The sequence below is a fragment of the Mycetomoellerius zeteki genome, unplaced genomic scaffold (genome assembly GCF_001594055.1).
Source record: "Mycetomoellerius zeteki isolate Tzet28-1 unplaced genomic scaffold, Tzet1.0 scaffold25, whole genome shotgun sequence".
NCBI lineage: Eukaryota > Metazoa > Arthropoda > Insecta > Hymenoptera > Formicidae > Mycetomoellerius > Mycetomoellerius zeteki.
In genome coordinates this window covers 2,723,637-2,743,739 of record NW_017257227.1, presented here as the reverse complement: position 1 = coordinate 2,743,739, position 20,103 = coordinate 2,723,637, and the positions used below count along the sequence as shown (strand labels likewise).

At 32.8% G+C, this 20,103-nt stretch overlaps 1 protein-coding gene across 1 annotated transcript in view; it reads right to left on the bottom strand.

Moving 5' to 3' along the window:
* Positions 1-16,950, bottom strand: part of RhoGEF64C (Rho guanine nucleotide exchange factor at 64C) — a 77,906-nt gene extending 60,956 nt beyond the window's left edge. Inside the window, exon 1 of the mRNA XM_018449593.1 lies at positions 16,536-16,950. The gene's annotated coding sequence lies outside the window, so the exon portion shown is untranslated. The remainder of the gene's footprint in view (positions 1-16,535) is intronic.
* Positions 16,951-20,103: the final 3,153 nt, after the last annotated feature.

Below are 20,103 nucleotides of genomic sequence, written 5' to 3'. Positions count from 1 at the left end.
AATCGTCAGTTGAGCCTCTCTGGTCAGTTAACGGTCACCGGCGTTCATAGCCTGCACTGAATCACAACACGGTTTGTTCAACTCGAAATCGTCATCATCGTGGTCATCAGACAATGGTTCACTCGCAGATAAACTCAGCCAAGGTGGAGAATAACAAGGACAACCTTGTCGTGTTGTCCTTACGTGTATTAGCTCTATTGTTTTCGTAAGATGACGAAAAAGCGTTCTCATACACTTGTGAAAAGAAACGGACCACCCATTTTCAACCGCATCAATGTTGTATTGTAATTAATAGCGCGCTCTTTGAAGGAGCTGCGCAACACGTTGTCGTGTGTCCTTTATTAGCTTTCGCACAAATGTGAAAAATTTGCAAAATGTACGATACGTAATTGGCAAAAAGGGCGAATATCTTAAGAAGACATGTGACACTTTTATAAGAAGGTATAAATTATATCCATCATTTAATTATTCTAGTATATCTAATTAAATTTTAAGGTCGATGAGTTTTGAATACCACAAGCATGACATACTTTCTTCGTTCACGCGTCGTCTGTAATAAGTAAAAATGGAACTTCAAATACGTAATAATACGGAATTGTACTTGCTTCTCCACACGTGTGTCACTTAATGCACCAGGTGCTAAATTTGAAAGTACGTAATTATAATTAAACGCTTGCATATAGATCGGGATAAATTAGATATAGGCTACAATAACGTGGTGAAAGGATCAGGATTTCTTCCTGAGGATTTGCATACTTGCTTGCACGATCGTGTTAGACGCGTAATTATCCACGAGCCTCTTAGATTGAGTCGAATGATGGAAAGGTGCTTCAAGCGTATCGAGATCGTTGTGGAATCTGAACAACGCGTACAAACAAAATAAAATTCCACAAATATAGGACGGAAAGTTAAATACATGTGTCTAAAATAAATGTTTAAAAAATAAAGTCAATGAAATAATATAAAGAATCGTTATTTCTAGAAACTTTATATTTTTTTATTTCGATTTATTTTATCAAAAGAAATTAGATTTATTTTATATTTTTAAAAAATATAATGAACAACAAAATATTAAAATATACAATATGTCAAAAAGTGACTCTGTAATGTGTTTGAAAAAAATCTTTACACAATTTCACTCTGCATTAAATGTCAAGTAAAAAATCGTGAAACGCAAAAAATTTTGGCATTACGAAAGTAGAGAAAAATCTGATAACATCTAATTGTAAAACATGAATTCGATTTTTGTACATTCGGATCTGGCTTACTGTACGGCACTCTTGTAGAATTTATACGCGACATGATATTCGGTGCGGCATCGACAGAAGTGCGAATTAACGGATGATATATTCGTAACCTGTTTCCATTTTCCCGCAGCACACTAACGGCACGGCCGGTCGTCATGAATAACGATTCAACTCTCTAAAGAAGAGGTGGGACCGCCTCACATGGATTTGTATGAAAGTGGCGTAATCGTTCTTTCGGACATAATCGCACTTGAAACGTTATCGCATTTTTGTTGCATCAAGGCCGTGCATCGTTTACGTAAACCACGAATTTTTCATTATCATGCAACTACATGTAGTAGAAAAGTTTCGCTTTCGGGTCAAACGAATGCGGGTTATTTATATCATTATTGAGAAACACTGTTTCTCTAACGTTACATGGTCATTTCCATAAAGGTATGGTAATAATTATTGACGATAACATCAAACACGTTTTTACTGTTATTTTAAAAATTATAATAGAACTAATGTAAAACTTGTGAAAATTCTGAATGAGCATTGAAAAGGAAAAATTTGCATTAAGTATTATCCAAAAATGATTCTTCATAATTTTCACAATTTTTTATTAGTTCTAGTTTAATGGGCCAATTCTAAGCAGACTCGTAACTTGTTCTCGTAAAATTTGTAAGAACGTATGACCGATATTATAATTCTATGCGTATGTACTGTAAAACGTATGATCATTCATAAATTCTATTCGATTTCTCATAAATCTTACGGATAGCAAGAAGCTGTCTGTAAAGATATTACATAAAGTTATAAGAACTTGTAAGTTCTTACAAGTCTTACGAATCATGTTATGAGTCTTACGATTCTGCTTAGAATTGACCCGTTACATAAAATTATTCCCCTCTCTATATTATTTTTTCTAATAGAAAACGCGTAAAGGATTAAATCATTATTCTCTTATTTATATTATATATAAATATTTCGAAAGAATTTTAAAAGATAAGTAGCCACGTGAGAAGCGATAGGAAGGATCTGTCAGTCGTGTATCAAAACATGCTCATCGTAACTTGTTCGTACGCTATCGAACAAGTGACCTTAACAGGATAACGCGCTTATTATTACGCGGTAAAAGCGGTATATATTATATCTATTCACAGCACCGTCGGTGTATCGAAACACAAAAGGTTACTAGGTTTCGTATTATGTAACCGCGTCGTCACTCCTCTATCGGGAAGTGTGTGAATTTTCTCTAAATTAAATTCTGTTTAACTCCGATATTAATTCAAGTTCAACATTGTGCGATTTACGAAAATATATTTCTGTAATTTTAATACCAATATGATGTTAAAATTAATTCGTAAATATTGTGAATATAATGAATAATAGAAGAGAAGGTGGTATTATGGCATCCCAGTTACATTTTACACAATAACTTTGTTAATAATCAATATTTAAGTTTAAAACTTGACAATTACATTCGTTAAAATGTTGTCGAATCGATTCTGGACTTAAAGTTACGAAATATTTATTACTTAGGATACTATTAATAAAAATGTGCGACATTGCATAATGACTCGAAAAAAAACAGCTACAATGTACAGCTACAATCGATTATCAAATAATTATTTTGATATGAAAATCTCAAAATATACAGTCAAATAAAATGTTAAATAGCAAATAACACACTCAAAAATATATTCATGTGATAATACACTCAAGTTTAAGAAAAATGAGGAAGTAGGTGTAATTAAATGCTAAAATATAACCTCAGAAACATTTCGAAATACTTGGAAGTAAAAATGCGTTATAATAAGTGCTGGCTATTGAGTAATATTAGTCATGGTGTAACGGCGAGCTACTGAACTAATAATTCCATAAGTAATCATTAGGATTCGCTATACAAATAATAGCGGAGATATTAAGGGAGGCCACAATATACACTGGCCATAATACTACCTTCTCCTCTACAAAAGAAATAATAACAGAAATTTCTTTTTATATTTACAGATTTCTAATTTTGATGTATGTCGAAATATATGAGATATTGAATCAGTATCAATTATAAATATTATATAATATCAATTACATAATTTCATATATTCTAAAAAATATCACAGTAGATTTAACAATATCTATTAATCTATATAATTTTTACCGTGTTAGTGTTAACACGGGGCGGTCTCGCACTGCGCGTCCACTTGGCGCGAGACACTACCGTGTCTCTTGATGCTAATATCACGCGATGAGAATTATATAGGCACCGCAACATATTAAATCCACACTGATATTTTTTAGAGCGAGGGGGTAACTACTAGCTGGAATACTGTCCCACAGATTACACGATTTTATATGATTTCATCTGATTACAAATAATTTTCTTCACTATATATGAAGTATTATAATTTGGTAAAATATACGATTTTCTTTAATTATATTATATAATGATTTCTCATGGTTGCATATGTAATTATCGGATTGTACATAGAGATTTCACATGAATTTTATAATGATTTCGAGGACTCTGTCCCGCGACATTAAGTGGTTACCTCCTCGTTTTAGAGTGTATAGACATAAATATTTTCAATTAAGTACGGTTTAAAACATGCATTTGAAATTAACTCTATCCAGAATTAATTTCAGAATTGATTTCATTATCCAAAATTAATTAATAATAAATGTAAAATTTTATATCTTCTATATATGTGTATTCGATCGTAATAATTAAGAGGATCTATCGAGGCTTTAAAATCTGATTGCGCAAGAGACGTTGTATACATAACTTACAAACTCATGGCTACGACAAAGCCAAATTAATTCAGAAGTTCCCCCGTCGTTTTGTTCGCAAGTTAATAACCTCGGATCAACATGTTTTTAAAATAACGATAGTTTATAGCTAGACTAGCAACCAGTCAACTCGAAGAGCGAAGTTCTTAAACTTCATTCTCCTCACTTGTTCTTTTTCGCTAAATCACCGTTGCTACTTGCGCTTCTTCCTAAGCTATCAATTGTCTTGTACCCATGAAATCATTCCTCTATTTTTTGCCACGCAGTCACTGATTGCGAACATATTATGGAGAATTCTCGCCTCGTCCTTGGGCGCAGATAAACGTTAAAGATCTTCGTTAACAAGGCGATAATCGACGCGAATCGCAAAGATGACATTAATCCTAAGTCTATTGCGTCTGTACATTTAAGCAAAAAACATTAAAGAATAAATAACAAGAGCCAGAATAGATTTGCATTACATTTTTTTAATATGTAGCATACAAATCTAATATAAAATCAGCATATTTTTACATAAAAATTAATTTGTAAATATAACGCAGATAAATATGAAAATTATATTTTGTAATATACGACAATTTTTATTCTAGCTTTTTTCTCATTTTTTTCTTTCCTTTTTTTCTTTTTATCTCTCTCCCATGCGTGTCTCTCCTTACGATTTATTTACTATTTTTAGCTACCTATCTTCGCAGAGATGAAGTGATAAACACACTAAGCAGTTTCTTGTTTTAGATGGAGCATCAAGTTAGTAAGTCGAAAAGCAGTAGTGAATGTAGAAATTCAATTTCTTTTTTGGTTTGCAAAAACAGCTTTTACCACTATTAGAATACTATTATGACAAAATATTACGATATCTTTTCTTTTTTAAAATTCGTTTCGCATAGTAACGATGAACGCCCAAAATAAAAAGCAAATAATCAAGATTTAGTTCTCCTCCGGTTTTATTCTGGATATTTGATATACTTAGGTAAATTGATAATTATCAAGAAATCTGAAACTCTATAATGTTAATGAAACAAGTACCTACCTCATGGATTATTAATATTGTACAAGCATATGTTGTGATACCACAATTTTTTTACATTACTGTTATCTAGACTAAATAAATTTGTAAATATAATAATTTTCTCATTACATAATTCATATTAGCAATTCTTATTTGCAAGATGTATGTCAAATGTAATAAATTAAACTAGCAATGATTACGTAACTACATCGAAGATATTAGTATATATATTACACTGAGAAAAAAATCGTTTATTTGACTAAATTAATTTAGTTCATCTTTATTTCTTTTGATGAAGAATGTATGTATTTAAATCAAATATATTATATTTGACTAAATTATATACATTCTCTAACGAAAGAAATAAAGACAACTAAATTAATTTAGAAATAAACAATTAATTTAGTCAAATGAACAATTTGTTTTTTAATGTCGTTACCGCTTGTAATGTTGAACATATAAATAAAACATTTATAGTCTTTATATTGATTTCTCGGTTTATAAAATTTGTAATAAAAACCGCGCGCTCTTGAGAATACAATATAATTTTCAATCATATAGGATGCACACAAAAAATCAACACGGCATAATTATTATGATATTAATGTCATTATCGCGATTTTGAATTAAATAAAAATTCGAGATCAGATTTCAATCACCACACACGACGTCTATCCGAAGGGTCTATCCGAAGGGCATCTCATAATGACATGTCCACTGAACACCAAATACCACAAGTGTTCTCGACGTGTGAAAGCATAAGACGGAATAATGCACGGAATAAAGGATAGTCATGTATGATTAGACAACAAGGCTGGCCACAAAGGAAACTTCGATTTTTGCATCATCTGACGTTTCGTCCCCTTTCTTCCTTCGCTACCTTCAACTTCGTGACTGATGGTCGCATTATAGCGACGTGCATGTCAGATGCATCACGCATTCTCACGTCTTTGGAAACCTGTTTCCTCAGTGCTTTGAATAAGCGTCGATCGCCATTCGCTGCTCGTTCGTGACATGGACTGAAAATTTTCATTTTTATAGTACGGCCGAAATAACCGTGAAAAAAAAGAAGAAAGAGAAGACGAAGGAGAAATTCAAATGCAGAGAGAAATGAAAAGAGAAAAAGGAAAAAAGGTGTGACGAACTTTGAGAAGCTTAATACTCGAAGTAACCGACATATGCGTTTATTTTGAAGATAATGAAAAATAAGAATCACTTGAAGACAGGCATCTTCATGCTTCTTCAAAACGAGGTTTTGAAAAATGATATTTTCAATTGACGTCATGCGTTCAAATTGAACTCATATTTTGAAGTAACTCATTTTATAGAAAATAAGGAGAAACGCAAAAAATAATCGTTAAAGCTTAGTATTAAAAATAGGGTGAACTCGAGTATTGTGGCCATACGGAAAAGATGGCCACAGTCTGTGTATTATTGAATTTATTCAATAATTGCTAAATAGAACATTATTGTAGTCGTTCTACAAGCCATTTTACTCGAGTTTATCCTATAATAATAAAATAAAGATAAAATTTAAACGTTTCGACCCTTAATTTGGATCTTTTCAGTATAATACTGAACAGTTAAACAAAAAAATGATTTCTCTACTAAAAAAAACTTTATAATAAAACCAATAAAATTGTTAAAATGAATAAATGTGAAACATTGTCAAACCGGAAAATCAAATAAATATATTCATCATTTCGTGAAAGCCGTTAGACATCTACTGTTCGAGCAAATACATGTCGGAGAAAGTCGGATCCGGAAACGGTACAATTTTCGGCGGTGACTATCGTGCTTGTTTCCGGCCACGAATTCAGGCTGAATTCGCCACAAAGTTTTGTCCATCACGTCGGGGCAGTCGAGCGTGAAAACAAAACTTAATTTACGAATTCCGGTACGAACTGTGACGGTAGCTCGCCATGAGAGACAGGGAGGAAAGAAGATCGGTGAATTCGAGAAGAGGCGCTCTTACTTCGGTTCATGTTTACTTTCTACGAGAGACAATCAAAGGGAGGTCTCTTCCCGGGATGCTTTCACAATTGTCTTTCGCCGCTGTTCTCATGCTACCAGTGTTCATTGAGCCAATCGAGTTAACGCCGCGCAGTTTACACGCGCATGCTCCTTAATTTCGACTGCGGCGAAAGTGTTTTAACCTCGATCGAAAGTGCATCGAGATGCACGCACTACCACCATCGGGAGATGGCGAGATGGCTTTCGAATTTTTTTATAGCTCGAGATACGATCCGCGCGGGCTCGTTTTGCCCGCAGTAGACATTTACGTTCATCCGCTGCATATAGTGGTCACCCCGGCTGTATCGTTAACCATGAGACCATATAGTCCTGCCCTCGACAACGGCCTGTCATCTACGTTTTAGATGGCATCCTAAAATCGTCTCTAGCAGAATGTGCAAGAATAAAGATATTACGAGAGTATAACACAAAGTAAGCACACAAAGATAAATTATATTTTTATGCATTTAAATTACCCTACACTGAAAAAAATAAAATTTTAATAAATATTTATCTGAATAGTTGTAAGTAAATATTTACCAAATGTAAACATATATTATTTATTTGATACAAAAACCATTAATTTGACTTAACTATAATTTTTTTATTAAGTAAATGTTTACTTACAATTAGCACTATTAAAAAAAATATGTATCAAGATTTAGTAATTTTTTTTCAGTATAAAAACATTATTATTAGTATTATATATATTAAGGGATTTAATATAACTAAAAAATCAAACAGAAGCTGGTCCCAGAAATTCGAAGCTATATGAATTTCCAGAACTAGCGATCGCTTACATCGATGTAAGAATTTAAGGGCAGGATCGGTCGGTGAAATTATGAAGGGGACCGAATGGCGCCTCGCGCCGTCACGGTCGACCGTTCCATTTCACGATCAGACTAAATAACTGAAATTCATATACGAAAGTTGGCCACACTTAAAAATACGGATCCAGGGCGGGTCGCCGATCACGGTGTTTTCACCGAGTATGGACACACCCGCGAAACGCGAGTGAAACGTCGTAATAATTACATATTACGCTCCCAGAGAAGTAACCGCGTCAGTCACTACCAGAAATCGCAATTTTGTGAACAGGTCGTCATGGAGAGGCTTTCGTTTTCGCTATAACACCGTCTCATTACGAAAGTTTTTACGCATTTAACTTCTACCAATTAAAAATCACTCTCGTTCTTGACATGCGCTTTAATTTGTACACGCTTGTGACTCTAATGTTCCCCCATTCTAGCTGTATAATAATTATTAAATTAACAATAAAACTAGCATCTATAATCATTTCAAATAAAACGAAAAGAAAAAGATCTTTGTTGAAGAAATGAATAATCAGAGATGTCATTTTGATGAAAAAAAAGTAGTATTCCCGTTTGCTGATCAAGAAGATACTATCATATATGTTCGATTATGAAAACACGTAACAGTAATATGATATGAAATGCTCAGCAGTAGTAAGATGAGCTAGAAATCCTTTCCTTATCGTGTCTCCGCAATAATATCTTTCGTTGCGCAAGATTCTCTCCACGACAATTTTTGCCGTTGCTGTATTTTTTCCTTCTTGGTTCCATTTTGTGGTCGGGAGTGAAGAGACTCGAGAGAGAAGGATGAGATATAATTCACGGTTGCTTGTCATGGATTGTATGACGGAAGAGGGATCGGCTTCAATTTATCTGCATAAATGACAGTATGATTTTGTCTAACGGCATATGCATGGATAGCATCGATATCAGTAGCAATTTAATTTACACTCTATCATATTCCGTTATATTTCCGTTATACTTATACGAGTGTAAATATTGAACGTTAATTTAGATCTAATGTTTATATTAAATTTCAATAAACTGACAATTTATACCTCTTACTGTACTTCCTGTATAATAGCTTAGTTATATAATGCAATTAAATTACTTTGTGTGTATAAGAAATTATCATTAATCTGTGCGTTAAGAATCACGCATATAATTACTTATTTAAGCATTTATTTGTTGATGCTGATTTCATTCTAATAAAGCAATTATGTTTCTGCAGGTGAATAAATTAATATCTATGGGTGTTGATTCCGTCGAACACAGTCAAGGGTGGTATTTTTCCTTAATGTTTCCATTTATTTTTAAAACTTAGATTTGCATTTACGATATCTCTGCATCTTTTTCACTTATTGATATGCGCAATTAATGAATATAAAATGCAATTGCGTCACGAAGTCTGTCAATCCGTTGACATCACTGCCGATCCACGAGATTATTTCCGTTGATTACTATTGATGATAACTATAAAACGACGGCTGTCTGCAATGTGCGCCACACAAAATGTCCAAGCAAAGCAAACTCAGGATAAGCCTGATGTTTAAACAGAGTATCGGCTTCCTTGGTTTATTCATGTACGCATTAACATACAGAACGAAGGGCTCTGTACAGACGGTACCATACCGGTATTATACATTCGCCAGCAGTCAGTGATAATCCAGAACGATACATCACGTCGCGGGCGTAAAACGCAAATTACTAACGAGATCCGGTTCGCTTTCACAAAGATGCGAGGCCCTCGCCTGTTATATTCCTGCTAAACATTCGCAAACGTATTCGTAGATGGAAAAACGTGGACAAAAATGCTAAACTCAGGTTCGATTCGATATATATATTCGACGTGCGAAACGTAAAGAAGTTACACAATCCGATTGTACAACGTATCTTTGTCAATTTGGAGTTGATTTTTCTTTAATGAAAACGTCGCAGGAGATTAGCATTCAATGTAACTTTCTAATTCTCAACATTGTACGTTTTTACAATAAAGTCTCAAAATTCTAGTAAGGAAAGTCCATATAAAATCAAGTAAAGGATATGATGATTTTATCATCTATTTACTCTTATTCTCGCCAAAGAGAAGATCCTTCTTTTCCATTACAAATTATACTAAAATCAAGCGTTGAGTGACTTCGACATTTCCGTCGAGGATAAATCAACTTCAAACTGATCAAACAATCCATTATTTATAGAGAAAATGTGCAAAACGTGTACGAGATATTTTTTTTCCTGTTTATATATGTATACCGTATTTAATTACATTTCATGTTCAGTTACATAAAAATTTTAACACATATATATACTTTTATTTAATATTTATAAATTATACACGCTACTCGGAAGGAGAGAAACTATACAACAGCATATGCGCACGTTAAATTAAATAGCCACTAAAGAGCGAGGTTTTGTGATCGCCAAGTATAGTTGCTCGTCATTCTGACGCCTTTGCGGAGAAATCAAGCGTTTACGCCATACTGCCTGCGTCCGGTCAACGGACGCTTATTAATCCAATGATTAATCTGCTGCGTAATCCAGCATCGCTTATTAATCGCTATCGGCACCATCGCAAGAGGACAGAGTATCGCACTCGCGGACTAATGAGCTTCGCTCGAAGACAAGAAGAAACGGGCGTCTAATGAACATCCGCGCGATAATAAATCGCTCGCTGACGCGCGCGCGCGTCGCGAAAAAAGAAGTTCCGATGCAAATCGACCGACACTCCTTTTTGTTTCTGTTCCCGCGCGTTCGATAGATCGGATTCTGTCAAGAGAGAATCTCGATTCAATAAATAAGAATGGAACGGCACGCCGCGGTCTGTATAATCTTTGTCGCTCATGCGAATCGCCGTTTCGCCAGCACGATCGGCGACAATCCGTTGTAACCGATCATTTTGCTCGCAATCGCTAAGAACGACCCCCTTATTCTTGAAAAGATTCTAAATTATATGTCTGCTGTTAATACCGGCTTCACTGACCCATAACTGTAATATAATAATCTGTGACTGCGGCGGAAAATATAACTGGCTTCAATAGGTATGCAAGGATTTCGAAAAATCGAAATGCTGAGACTTTGTCGTTGGGACTTACGTAATAATTAATGTAAATATATAAATACGTCATAAATGTTATACTGTTCTTTTTTTATGCTAACTCATGCAAAAAAGTTTCTTGTTTTTAACTTTCTTCGCGATAGGTTTCTTATGTAAGTGTATTAAGAAATGCATTAAAATGTTGTTACAAAGTTCATATCCATGCAAAACTCATTAAAAAAACATATATCTATATATATATATATATGTGTGTGTGTCCATTCCACATAAAATGCACACGATCCATTTTTTTATTAATTTATTACTTATTATTTATTTTTTATTTATTTCATTGTTAATTTATGCTTAATATGTAGAAGTATAAGAATAAATCAATAGAAGATATCATAATTACAGTGGATTTCTTCTTTGCTAATAATTTAAAAAAAAATTTTTTTGCGTATGTTACGACTAAAAAGTTAAATGTAGATATATTATATTTAGCGCAAGATATATTTAATAGAAATACCCCAACAAAAATCATGCTTTTACATCAATACAGTGTCGGGTAAAAAAAATGCATGTAGAGAAGAAAGACTTTATCCTCGAATACGCAAGAAGAAGAACTTTATCCTCGCCGATATTTATCTCGTCTAGTCCGTCTGCGATAATTACATACATTACGTTCCAAAAAAAGAGATGCACGGTCGAGCAACGCGAATCCACTACGCGAAACGTCGTGTTTCTGAACATTATTGAGTTTATATACCATATTTATATACCATACACGATCACGTTTCCTGGAATGAGGCTTAGAATATGGGCTCTATATTCCACGAGAAATTTATTCGTATCACGAACCTCCAGCACGGAGGTTGGTCCGCTCTTGACGGCAGTAGAAAAGTCGGGATGTTTACTGGAACTGGACATGTATTAGATACTACTGTGAGAGTGCCGACCTGCCTATTCGCCATGAAAAGGCGATTGCAAGATATTCGCGAGGTATCCTGCGGGCATTCGCGCTCTTTGAGAGCGCGAGGCTTACATAAATGTTCTCGCGATGCCACCAACAGGCGCGCGAGATCGACGATTATCTATGTCGCGATAATAAAAAGGTAAGCGTTTTCAATTACGTTTCTCTACGTGACCATTCGCGGTTCCATAATCCCGATTCCGAGATGATAGACGCTGGTACACGTCCGTATTTGATATATTCGAAGCGATCGCCGACGATTTATTTCAGACCTACGCATATTCGTCTCACGCGGCCACCTTGAAAGGCCAATCCCCTCAGATCGCGTGATTTTTTTCGAAAAGACACGACTCTTCGTACATAAAATAGAATATATTATACCAATAGTGTATATTTAATTTAACTCTTACAGTCGCATATACTTCATATTACAAATATTAAACTAAAGATTAAGAATTTGTAGGAGGGTTGTGAAAAGTACGAAAGTCGTGTCTAAAATTGATCAAAAACTTAATTAAAAATTTGTTAAATGTTTCAAATTCGTAAATGAAATTAACTCAATTCGTAATATCAATTTTATACGAAAACGATAAAGATCGACGTGCTGCTTTTAAAAAAATAAAACCTATGTTCGCAATAAAGCATAAAAAAATTATGCGTATTATATTAAAGAAATTTGTGAATAAATAAAGAATTTCTTGTATTCATTACTTGCTCGAATCAATGTTATCCTAGAAAGAGAGTAATAATCATGTTATGAAATGAGTGGCACATAAAGAAAACCCAGAAAATTAATTACCCTCAATGAAACCTTCAGAAATGTTGATTATTAGGAGCGAAAATTATAAGTAACAAAAAAGCTACTGCATAAATTAACTATAAGTAAACTATTGTATAAATATATATAACAAAATCCTGACATGCGCTATGAACTGTAACAAGGACAAGCGGAAGTTGTATATTGTATAACGACGATATTGCTCGAAGAAAAAATAATGACCTACAAATTTAATGACTGTACTGAAAGTTTATTTACGAGTCCATTTACCAAGTATCCAATCAAGGAATTTCGTCGCTTTCTCGCGTATGCAGGATGCACATTCATTTCGAGAAAAATCACGGTGCATTCACGATGTCTCTCATCATCCCTCGTTTCTTTATAAAGAGACAATTATTGTATTCAATCCTGATTCACATAAAAGGAATTTTGTCATAGATCGTTAAGCGTCTGGAGTAATTATAAGGATAATCTCACCAGAGTATACAGGCCAAAGTAATTTCCAAATTCATTAGCAATTTTATAGACGTATTTTGCTCGAATAATAACCTTCAAATTATTTTAATTAATAAGTTTAATAAATTTTAATTAATTACTTATAATACACAGTTAAATATTCATTCAAATTATTATTAAGTTGGTGTAAAAAAAATGTGGGTTTTTCTGTATTGCTATTAAGAGCAGTCGTAACTCGTTAAAAATTTGACGAAATTTGAATTTAAAAAAAGAGTTTTAAAGTTTGAAATCTCTACTTTCGAAAGGTCACTGTATTTTTTGAGTTTATGTGAGTTTGATAATTTTTACATATAGAAAATCACCAGCTGAAAAAAATTGAAAAAATTTCTTTTCACTTTATAAGTCTGTTACGTGCCCTCCAAAAAATCGAGAAAATCTTTTACTATCTATCGTGAATGATTGAAGTTTTCTCTACAAAATCGTTTTTTAATAATGTTCCTATGATTTTTTTGTTCCTGAGTTACTCGCGGATTAAGTAAAAGTAGCATTCGGACTTTGATTGCTCATAACTTCATTAAAAATTATTATATTGCGATCAAAAAATATAGATTCTTAAAGCTTCGCTCTATCAAATGGTACAATCGCTAACTTTTTATTAGGTTGGTGCAAAAAAAATGTCAGTATTTTCGGTATTATAAAATGGTTGGTTTTCCTTTTCCAATATATTCTATTATATTTTTAAAAAATTAGCGATTATACCACTTAATAGAGCGAAGTTTCAGCTTTAAGAATCTATACTCTCTAAATCTGAATCAGTGGATAGTCACTAATTACCCAGTGGCATACTTGGCACTGATAATCAGTGAAGTTCAATTAAAAAAGGAAGAATGTTTGAGCATTATATAACTAAAATACTGATATCTGCATGTTAATTTCAATCTTTCAATACCATATTTATTGAATTTGTGCACTAAAACAAGGTTGGTTAGATCACACATAATAAAGATCAGCTAGGTTAGGGATCTCACATTTCATTCACTGATTACCAGTGGTGGTCTTTGCAAGTGCTAATCCGCGAGTAACTCAGGAATAAAAAATCGTAGGAACATTATTAAAAAACGATTTTGTAGAGAAAACTTCAATCTTTCACGATAGATAAAAAAAATGTTCTCGATTTTTGGGGGGGACACGTAACAGACCTATAAAGTGAAAAGAAATTTTTTCAATTTTTTCAGCCGGTGGTTTTCTATATGTAAAAATTATCAAACTCACATAAACTCAAAAGGTACAGTGACCTTTTGAAAATAGAGATTTCAAGCTTTAAAACTCTTTTTTTTTTTAATTCAAATTTCGTTCATTTTTTAACAAAGTTTACGACTGCTCTTAATAGCAATACAGAAAAACCGACATTTTTTTGCACCAATCTAATATATTCACATACTTAAATAATTTAAAATTAACGTTTAAATATTAATTTCAGTGTATTTATAACATAGATTATAAATTCATTTTTATCATATATTATAATTATTATATAAATTATTACATATAAGAATTATATAATATTATATGTTTAATTAATGTATTAATAATTTATCGTAAAAAATTGTTGACGATACAAGTAAACAACATATTTAATCATTGTTGGAAAAGATTTAATTTATGTAAATTGTATTGTACATAAATTTAAATGTTAACTTATGTGTAGAAAATAAAATATTACTATTAATATATAATCTTAGAGCTAAAAAGAATTCTGTATAACAAACAAGAAAATAAGCGAATGTATTTCTAGGCGGGAGGAATGTTTTATAAAATGAGCAGTAGATTTAATGATTAGCTTACAGGTGAATGATATAGTAGGAATGAATATAAAAAACTCATAAAATCAACGAAACCCGCATGTAACCCTCACACCTATCCACACCTTCAATCACTATGCTGAATTACTGACTTTTTATTTGCAAAAAAATCTTATTATATCTTAGAAGTTTAGAAAATAATTATTAATAAACATTCTAACTAATATAAAACAATAGCATTGCTTAAGAAGATTGTAAGATAAATACAGTTCAGATAATTAAACGTTCCAATAATGAACGTTCTTATAATCGGACTTAATCAGGGTAATTGGAAATAATAGCTCTTACATCTGTCAGATTCATTATTTGCAATAACTCTGATACACTTTTGACGAGGAAGTTCATCGAACATTCGATAATCATTTTAAGACTAAGTGCGAGATAACGCGTACCTTCATCATTTCGCGATTCATCTCTCATGCATTGAATTTCGATCTCTAAGATTTCACAATTAGAACAGCTGCATAAAATGTTGTTACTATCGACCGAAATAAATTATGACAACTGCGACAAGTAACAATTTACTTCAGCCTAACACTGCCATTATAGTGGAACATTTGCAATGATGATAAGACAGTTAACGATTAAAAAAAACTAGTTCAAAAAATTCTGTAAGTTTCTTTTGTAATAGTCTAGTGTAATACTTTATAAGTAACACTTGATAAGTTTACGGTAAATTTTATTCATAAATTTTATTCACTTTGAATACTAAATAAACTCTCTAATTTATATACAATTTTTACTCAATAATATTTCGATTGTTATAAGAAATTCTTTATGAATAAGAAATTCATTTAACCCTAATCGCTCAAAAATTTCCTTAATTGATATTTAAGGGTCCAGTATATCTCAGTGTATTATTTTTCGTTTTCGAGATATATTAATTTGAAAATAGCTCTTTTCCATGTAATACTTGCATTATTACGGAAAAAGAGCTATTTTCAAATAATATATCTCGAAAACGAAAAATGATATTAAAACGAGTTAAAACGCATTTTAAAATTAAAAATTGATACTTTCGCGTAATATAAACGAAATTTAGAAATAAAATTTGCTGCTACAACGTCATAAAAACCTTTAAAATCGTCATGTTTTGTATCTCTGACGCTTTTTCTTAATAATAAAAATTAATAATCAAATTTAAGTAACGGATTTGTGTTTACAGGCAAAAATACATTGGAAATGAAATTATTCACATACAAAAAAATCGCAATACAAAAAAAGATCAAATTTTATTGCCCAGTGTAATTGGCGCCCCCCAAAAAAAAACAGGATTGGGAAAGTTACTTTATAAATTATTTATAAGATATTTTTCAGGTTACCTTATATGTATTTATCATAGAAATTGAGTACAAAAAATAATACAAAATTGGAGTAAATAATAAAATATGATAATATAAAAAATAAAACACACGAACTCATTGCATTCAATTTCTATAATAAAAAGTAATTTATCAGTAACTTGTAAAGTAACTTTCCCAAAGGATAACGAACCTCCGGCGAAGTGTCTACATATTCTACGATCGCGAGAAGCAGCAATCTGTGCCGGTCGCGCGATAGAGAAAATTTAAAGGGCACTTACCCCCAATGGCGGTTTAATCCATCCGGTATCATATCCAGAATATCATGTGGCACAATCAAGAGAAAGAAATGAAAAAATACAAAACTCTTCACCACCAAGCGCGATGCGGAGCGGAACTCGCGGTCTATCCGGGACCGCGTTCGCGATCCGTGTCACCGCGTATTCGCACAACTACCGTTCCCGTTGATGTCACTCCCGTTCGCGCTCGAGTACGAATGATCGCCGAAACGCGACGCCGGTCGTCGCGTCGAGTTGAAAATTAAACTGTATTTTTCGTTATTCCTCCGTTTTTGTTTTTTTTTTTTTCACGAAAATGTTAATTGTCTAGAAAAACGAATAGTGGATCGCGATAGGCTGAATCGAGAGGAGAGGAAACAAACGGAGCCAACGGACACGATGAACCGAACGGGCCGAACGTCGGCGACCAAGTGAGAGGCTAGCGGCACCGCCGCGCAAGTCGCGTGACGTCACAGAGTCTCCTCTCTTTTTTGCCATTCCACGGCGAGCACCGCGCGCGAGAAAGGTGCCTGTACCACCTCGCGGACCCCTTCTCTTCATTCGCGATGCCCTTCTTCTTGGTGAGGTGCCACTACCGAGGAGGAACATACTCCTCGATGATAGCCCACGCGTTTATCGTTTCCGCCGACCAAATTCTTAGCATTCACACACAGTTGCACAGTTCACGATAAACCGGTAACTGCGCGCGTTTCCGGTGCACTGAAAAAAAGAGTCTGGTAATAACTACCAAATGTTGAGTAAAATAAAATTCCCATCAAATGTATTTTATGATATGTAATTTAGTTAATATAACCAAAAATAACTTTATTTTTTATAATAAATTTTTCTATAAATATTTAGTAATTATTACTAAACATTTAGTTATGTTATTATGTTCGGTGATTCCTACTAAATATTTGAAAAGTATAAGAATTATTTTTAATTATATTAATCGAACACTTGAAATTATTTTACTTAACATTTAGTAGCTATTACTTATAGATTCATTTTCTCAGTGTGTTTCGATCTAACGACGCTGCGATTCAGGATAGCTCCAAAGTCCAATTCTTATTGTTAGTCTGGTCTGCGCCGAAAAAAAGATTATTAATGTTTTATTCACAGCCTTGTGAATAGATAATAGAACGGTGACACACTTTGATGCTTATCGTTATGACTAGACAAAGATGTTCATCATTGTAATATGTATATCTGATTCAAGATTCCAATCTCACGTGAAATTGAAATTCATTGTTTTAGGAATAGGTCATGTGTCATATGTCGATAAGTTTTAAACAGTCTAAGTCTAACAATAAATATATAAATGAATACATAAAGTGTTTGACTACAGGGAGAAAATTTAGGAGTGATTCTAAATGATAAAATAAGATGGAAATCAAGAATAATAAAATTTTGAATATGGGTTTCGTTTCTTAATCATAAATATATAAATATTCGTGTAAAAAAAATGCCTAAAGCACGTAAATATTTAGACACTAATAATAATTATTACAAATGACAAGCTTTCACCGAAATTTTGTTACTCTTGATTTCATAATTCTGAATGTTTAAATATTTGTAAAAGGTTAATGCGCAAGAATATTTTAACATTTATAATTAAAAAACAGAGTATCAACCTTAATTTTGTTGTTCTTGATTTCCATTTTATTTAATCATTTAAATTTTCTCTTGTCAAACATTCTGCATACATACGAATATATATATATTCCTATAGCTTACAAGAGAAGTTTCACAACTGTCCGGAACCGATTTGATTTTCCATAAAATATGTTGTAAAACACTAAAATCTAAGACACGTATTTTTTTATACATGCGCTAACTCATGTTTAAGGGATGAAACACCCCTTTGAAAAAAAAAACGGTATTTTTCTTTCGAGACGAATATCGTCGAAAGTATAAAAGATAGAAAAAAATTTTTTAAACAAAAGTTGTATGATTTCAAGAGTACTTCAATGTTGTGAAGAAAAACAAATTTTTTTAATTTTTTTGTTTAACAATTAAAAAAAATTTTTTTTAATTTTTCTTGTATCATTAGTTGTATGTTACATTAATTTTATAATTATTATATAATTCATTGTTACATAGCTGCAGTAAATGTTCTTCCTTCTAAAAGAATGCATGCAGGCTTCGTCGAATTAATGACTGCCGAATGCTTTCTAATTAAAAAAATCTACGAATAATTATTTACATAAATTATTTACATTACTTAAATAATTTCTCCTATTCAAAAATATACGAACAATTACTTATTAAGAACAACTGAGAACGAAATAACCTTAGGAGTTCTAAATTTTTGAATATTAAGACTTCATACAAATATCAGCCTCTCCTTCTAACCAATAAATTGAATCATAAATATACTATTATGCAGAAAATTTTTGAAATCAGCCACTCGCCTCATTTGGAAACTTATGTTTGGAAAATTGACATAGAAGTAAAAAAAAAATTAAAAATTACATATATCTTAAAATTGATAAGCTATATCTTAAAAATTTGAACTGATGGAATTTTTTTGATGGCAGATTCAAATTCAGCATCCCAAAATACATTTAAAAAAAGTTGTTTCCTTTTTTTGCAAAAAAATTAATTCAAAATTTACGAACTAGTAACATTTATGTAAATGTAAGAGATACGCTCCAAATGTTTTCGTAAAATTTATATGCGATCCCCGTCTCGATCGATTGATCGCGACACCCGTTACATGGGATCGTTCGCGCGCGTTCTTTCGACAAGGGGGGCACAAAACGAAGAGCGAACACTTTCACGCGGAGGCTGAGTTAGTAAATATCATGGCCATATATTTTCTAGCCGCTCGTCCCATTCGCTCGTACACGGCAACGGACACAGCTCCTCCTGCTCGCTCGCACGTCATTACGCATTCTCGCCTCCTTACTTATTCGTTTTCCCCCTCGTCGCGATGCGAGATAGACGTGGCCCTTCGTTGCGCTTTTCCCCATTCCTCTCCTCCGGATTATAATCACCGCTGGCATTCCTACACCTTGATTATCCTTTATTACGACAGCGTTTGCGCGCGACATATGTGCTCGGGCTTCGTTAACGTACTGTCGCGAATTACGAGAGGGATTTAATCATTCTGTTAAAACGATCGTAATAACATAATTTAAGTACCCGGATTAAGAGTCGTTTATATTCAGCGGTCTTCTTTATACTCACAATCAGGATCACGCATGGGAAAAATCAAAGTCTTCCTTAGTTCTGATCATGGAGAACAAAGGCTCAACTAGTAACAGACACGTTTCTTAGGCCTGGTTTTCCATTTTGTAATTAACTTGTAATTTAGACTCCATCATTTAACTTGATGATAATGTAAAAATTGTGATTTTTCTCTAGCTGTGATTAATGAATAGACTGATGGTTTTGTTGTGATAACTTTAAAAATTACTCACTACAAAACCATTAATGATATACCATAGGGAGAAAAATACAATTTTTATATTATCATCAGATTAAGTCTAACCAAATTAACTAGGAAATGAAAAATCTTGGGCTATTAAATTTGAATCAAACTACATGCTTGAAATATTACAAGTAC